This window comes from Eurosta solidaginis, chromosome 1 (assembly GCF_040869045.1).
Source record: "Eurosta solidaginis isolate ZX-2024a chromosome 1, ASM4086904v1, whole genome shotgun sequence".
NCBI classification, from domain to species: Eukaryota; Metazoa; Arthropoda; class Insecta; order Diptera; family Tephritidae; genus Eurosta; species Eurosta solidaginis.
In genome coordinates, this window is record NC_090319.1 from 27,669,853 (window position 1) to 27,676,892 (window position 7,040).

Here is a 7,040-nt window from a genome sequence, read left to right on the forward strand (position 1 = left end):
TTTTTAAAGTGGCATTTTATTTTATGATAAATTGCGCAATAAATTGCCCAAATGGTATAAATTGCCAATTTGGTGTGTGTTGGTACACAGTATAACAGAGCGTATTTTATCGGTAATCGGTTGTTCTCTTTCACTGACCATTTCCTTTATTTTGCTTCTCTGTCAGAAACCCATGGCTCAACTATATGATTGGCTCATCTCTACAGCAACAACATACCTTTGTTCAGGTTGTCAAAATCTTTGTGTTGGTGTTAGGCGAATGGAATGGAGGGAAATTAAGACGCTAAATTAGATGCATTTACAAAAAAAAAAAATAACTTAAAATGTGAAATATTTTTTAATAAATAAGCTAGCACGACGGCAAAAACGAATTGACAATTTGTTTTGGTACATTTTGCGTTTGCCATCTCGTTTTGACAATCCCTATGCCAGTGAAAAGAAAAAAATAAAATCAGCTGATGAGATGAGCCAACCATATAATTGAGCCATGCAGAAACCGAAACCAGAAGTACAGGCATTTAACCGACATTTAAAGAGTGCTCGTTAAATAATTGTTTTAATTGAAAATATCGGTTTCCGGAGCTGTTATTTGCGATCTCTGATCCTGATCATTTCCTGTTTCGTTTTTTTTTTATGAATAAATGATGTTAATGTAAAATTTTTTCAACCTCAGAAAATCACCAGTTTTGCTGCAATACTGCTCGTCGGAATATTCGCTTCACCTATAAGAGCGCATTTCAAAAAATTCGGTGGTGGCGGTTTTGGAGGTGGTTATGCAAGTGCCTTTGCCACAAGCCATGTTATAAACAATTATCAACTGGCACCAGACCAGGTACCGGTACCGGTTCCAGTTCCAGTGCATGTGACGAAATTTTTGCCTGTACCAATTCATATTTCATCGCCTGAAGTATGGCCTAACAGTGGTTGGGCTGGTGGTTTTGGTGGTGCAAGCGCTTCGGCGTCGGCGTCTAAGGCTGCGGATTTTGATCTGTTACAACTGTTGTGTGTGTTGCTTTAACATTTTTAAAAACCCTTTTTTCCTCACCTCGGCCCCTAACACTATCTTATGCTGCTCTTAAGTTCCATATCCATCCTTCTACAGCTCTCCTTTTCTCTCTACCCTACCTTCTATAATTCCCACTCCACCCTCACCAAACACTGAAAGTATATCAAAATGGCGCCTAGAGCGATATTTCGGTCCGGTATTTCCCAATGCTGCCCGACTAACCAACCCACCCACAACCCGTTTTCTTTATACCTAGGTTCACTATGCCAAATATTGTATACGTATATGAAGGATGTCTATTCGAAATATCGGATATCTGTTTCGGCCATATTAGGATATATAGAAAACTGGCAAGCCTTTAAGCCCCCGGGCCCGTCGTTTCAGAGGGGGCCGCGATTTAGAGGTACTAAGACATTTTTTTTTTATTCAGGAGTCTTTAGTTCTTCCATGTGCAATTTTTAAGCCGAATTTCAAAAGCATTTCGTTTTAATATTATAGTGAAGTGTGAAGAATAATTTGAAAAGTTCTTTTCCTTAAAATTTAAGTACTTTTATTCTATTTCGGCCTTTATTTTGTAAATTTTTGTAAAAATTTGTTTTCGAGCTCTAGGCCATGTATATGTAAATTAAAACACCAAAAATGCTTGTTTTACATATAAATTTTATATCTGTCAAATTTATTTTTATGAATTTACTTTAATCGATATTTCGATTTCAAACTGAAATCATCTTCAGGACTGAAAGGCATGTAAAAACAAAAATATTAACACATAAAACATAACAACATTCCATAATTTTTAACTTACACTCTTGAGTGCACCTGATCGACTAATTTAACAAATCTTGAAATAAACAAGTACAAGGGAAAACGATAAACAAAAAAGTAAACATCCAAAGAACCGTAATAATAAACAAATTTTTACATAAACAACAATACGTTAAATAATAAGTAGTAAGTGGCGCTCAGCACATTAGCGTTGGGACAGCATATTTGGAACGACACTCTTCTCACGAGGAATTGTAGTTGTTGTAATCAACCGACGATAGGCTGCCGCGCAGCCTTCTACATCTGCCTTAAAATTTATTCTTTGATCTCTTGGTGTATTGATAATATGAAGCATTTCTAATGTGTATCTTTTGTTGTAATGCCTCTCTTGTTGAATTACTGCTACGTTGTTTAAATCTGGAGAGTGTCCGGTTACTCTGCAATGTTGTGTCAAAGCTGTTTTATTATCATTAGCGTGGTCCCGATTTTTGATGTTAGATTTATGCGCGGAAATCCTTGTCTTTAATTTTGATTTTGTAGTCCCGACATATACTTTATTGCATACGTGGGACCCGTCGCCGTTACAGGAAATTTGGTATATTACGTCAGATTTCTCGTATTTTTCGATTTTGTCCTTTGTGTTGCTAAAAATTTGTTGTACGGTATTGTTGTAAGTGAAGGCCATTTGGAATTTTTCGTGGTCATACATATTGGAGTATTTTAGCCTGTTGGACAGTCCAGGGACATATACGGACGTTTTATATATTTTATTTTTATTATTATTTATTCGGTTGGTACTTGATTTTTCAAAATAATCGCGGATATAACCTTTTATGAGATATATCGGAAAGTCGTTGTTTTTAAGCATTTTTACAATAATCTCTATATTTTTATTATGGTATATTTCATCACTGATGGTCAGCACTCTTCGAATAAAAGTTAAAAATTATGGAATGTTGTTATGTTTTATGTGTTAATATTTTTGTTTTTACATGCCTTTCAGTCCTGAAGATGATTTCAGTTTGAAATCGAAATATCGATTAAAGTAAATTCATAAAAATAAATTTGACAGATATAAAATTTATATGTAAAACAAGCATTTTTGGTGTTTTAATTTACATATACATGGCCTAGAGCTCGAAAACAAATTTTTATAAAAACTTAAAATTTAAGAATAAATATTTCATTTGGCAGCTGGCACAAAACCATTCAGGTTCTGCATCCGGTTCGACTATTGTTAATGATTTTTTGCCTGGGCCTTCGAACAGCGAGGAGACAATAAAAACATCAAACAAAAATATATGTTTACATGAATCCGAAATCGTAAAGTTTCGTGGGGACACTTACATAAGCATACTTTCGGGAGTTAAACTATAAAAATATTTTATAATAAAATTTCAAATCAAAAATAAATAGTGGGGTTCTCATTTTAAGTGGTCTAAAACCCACAACACTTATGAAGGTTCATCTTGAAAAAGTATTCCAACAATACCACCAACTCTGTATCAAAGTTCAGATTATTTAAACGACTTCGACATCGGTACCGTGAATAATGAGTTCACTTCTGAACGAAATATTTCATCGACGAAAAAGTGTCCTGTATTTTCCACGTGATCGTCAGGACGAGGCATTTCCTACCTCGTTGTTAAACAGAATCTTGCCAAATGGAGAGAAAGTGGAGCGTGACTGGTTGGTGTGGAATAATAGCAATGCTTTTTATTGCCTACCATATCGTCTGTTAAGCACTAATACTTTAAATCGACCCAAAATTTGTTGTCCTGGCAGATATCCGAAATTGTAGGTGGGAAGAAGCTATACGATAAACTGCCAGCACACGAAAATACTCAAGATCACATTAAATGTTATATTCAATGGCGATCTTTACAAAATTTAATTCAAAAAGAGGCTACAATTGATATACTTATTAATGAATAGCTAATCACTGAAAATCAAAAGTGGAAAGAAATTTTATATAGAACACGTGAGGGAAACTACATATCGTTAGCTTAATGTGAAAATGTGCTAAGTCAACTTTTACGAATTTTACAGGAGACGAAAAAAATTGATAACTTGAAATAACCTTCTTTTTTCAAAACTGTGAATGAAAATACCTTAATTGCAATGCTTTTGAGTGTAGAAGCTTTAAAAAAGTTAAATAAAAGTCATGTATGCCAACCCAGCAGCTATTTTATGACTTAGCACAATTTCCGCACTCATAACGAATTTTTTCTCCAGACCTAACACTTTTTACTCAATATGTTTTCCCATCACTCCTCACCTTTAATGATTGAAATAAAACACTAAAACTGTATATTGCACAAAAAATACTATTTGGAGCCAAGCACAGCTGCTCAACTGCGTTGTTGAAAATATTGGACGATATACGGGTGCCTTTTGATAAAAATCAGCTCACGTTGCTCTGTCTATTAGATTTTTCGAAAGCTTTTGACTCTGTCAATCACCAGTTGCTTTGTAACAAACTGAGAAAATATTTTGGATTCAGTGGAAATGCAGTGAAGATTATGGATAGCTATCTGACCGGTAGTTGCCAGCAAGAAAGCACGGGCTACGAAATATCGCAGTCAAAATGTTTAACTCTGGGAGTTCCACAAGGTTCCATCCTTGGACCCCTATTATTCAGCCTGTTTCTAAATGACATTTTCCTAGAGTGCAGTGACGTTAGAATGCATGCCTATGCTGATAGTATTAGTAACACCAATGACCTTTGCGCTAAATTAAATGGCGATTTGTTGAAAGTGTCGCACTGGGCTAGCAAAAATGGTGTCTGCCTCAACGCAGGTAAGTCTTCTGTATTATCAAGGAAAAAGATCGTTATTGGTAATATTGGTAATCTACCTATCATACATATTGATAACAACGTGATTAATATTGTTAACAAGGTTAAGACCTGGGATTTGTTGTTAACTCTAGTCTTACTTGCGTTGATCATGTTAATTTCATGGTTGGGAGGGTATACTGCACACTCCGAAATCTAAGACAGTCGTCAATATTTACGCCAGTTGCCATACGTAAAAAAATTGCAGCTCAACTATTGTTGCCGATAATAACCTATTCAGAGTTGGTATACAATAAATTAGATTCATGTTCCGCTCATAAAATTGATGTTGCGTTCAACCACATAACGCGATATGTGTATGGCCTATGTAAGTTTGACCATATTTCTGCTTAGAGAACTAAGCTTCTGGGTTGGGAAATCCATGCTTTTTTGAAAGTGAGCAGTTGTATTTTTCTCGTTCAGCTGATTGTCACAAAAACGCCCTCTTATCTATATGAAAAGCTTGTTTTTCCTAGGTCTAGTCGTTTGAATAATTTAATCGTGCCGAGTTTCAACTTTGCGGCTTCAACAAGACTCTTTTTTGTAAATACTATACACACTTGGAATTCCAGACCGGCTGCCACAAAGAACCGTATAAACCATAATTTTTAAATTTAAATTAAATTGATTTTGTTAACATAAATATTATTGAGTAAGAGTTATGTGATTAAAGTTGTACTAAAAAAGACTGCAGTCAGGTCTTATTGTACTAATGTTTCCTAAATATATAATAATAATAATAATAATAATTTGTCAAACTATTTCTAACGGTTCTGATCTGGACTCTTTTGCCGGATGGTGCGCAGACAATAATTTATATTTAAATTCAAACAAATGCTGTGCTGTTTCTTATTCCAAAAAACAACTGCCACATACTTTATCTACAAACTAAATACTAAATATCTTAATCGTTGTCAATGGAGTAAAGACTTGAGTCTAATTTTTAACTCCAAACTCTCTTTTGTTGCAATGTTTGGGTTCAAAAGACATAACACCAGTGACTAGACCAGAAGGTACTTCATATATCCTTGGTCAGAAGTCTTCTTGAATACTGCTCTGCTCAATAATATGGAATCCTTCCTATGAATATAACTCCTATAAAATTGAGAGAGTTCAACAATTTTTTACATTTACGTATGCTTCACTGGCCAGACGGCGTCCCATCCTATAATCTAATAAACGTTAGCATGAATTGCTCTGATTTATCTAATTTGCTTATTCCATATGATCTTCGGGATAATAGATTATTTATCTAAATAACTAATAAAACGAATTATGCTATGAATGAACCTATAACTAGGACTATACATCTAGCAAATCGATTCAGTACTGTTCTTAATTTTGATAACAGCTTATATAAGTTTAAGCTTGAATTGTTTTTTATTTTTAACTAGTCTGTAACAAAGCAAGTAGTTATCGACATGTAGGAATTGAAGTAGATTATGGTCAGCGCAAAGCATTTATCAAGCACCAAAGGCATGTCTCAATTGGGTGAATCCAATTTCAAGGGGCTGTGTAGGCAACCCTCTCAAGGGGTTCCCAGCGCAATATATAGCTTCTCCAACCCAATTGCCAACCTCGCCTACCCGTGGCGAATTCTGTTTCATTGACAGACGAGGCTCTGGCGACCCCAAGTTCCTCATGGAACTAGGGGGTGGGGAGGACGGGATGGCCTAGAAGGTTTAATGTCATATAAATCGTTCCCAAGATGGTCGGACTAGTACCTTAATAATGCTTTTTTACCGGAACGTGCCGGATCTATATGCGGCAAAGGACCATCAACATCGGCCCAAAGCCTTCGGGGAGTGTCTTTATCGTTAATACAACAACAACAACAAAGCATGTACTTTTAGACTGAATGAATTAAATAAATAAATAAAATGCGGGCACAAAGAAATGACTAGTAATTCAGATTGATATTACTGACAGGTTGACTTAGCATATTTTTTTTTTGAACAGTTGACAACTTAGCACATTTGCACATCATTGCAAACAGCACGTAAAAATTAAAAATAAAAAAATTTTTGTCTTGTGATCGATGTATTTTGAATTCAGTTTTAAAACTGCATTAAAATACAATTTTTAAAAAAAAGTGACTTAGCACATTTTCACATTTAGCTAATGATATATGAGATCAACGCAAGGAAGCCAAGTATTTTGCTATTATCGTTGATGCTACGCCTGATGCTAGTCACGTTGAACAGACTACGTTCAATTTGCGCTACCTCCATTTCATTTCGAAAGCAACAAATTTTACAATTCAAGAACGGTTTTTGGCTTTCGTGGATTGTAACCAAAAAACTGGTCAGGAAATCGCAGATTTAATTTGCTATACTCTAGGTAAACATGAAATCCCATTAAAAGATTGTTGTGCACAAGGGAATGATAACGGGCCAACATGAAATGAGCTTACAACGGAGCAGAACGTCATAT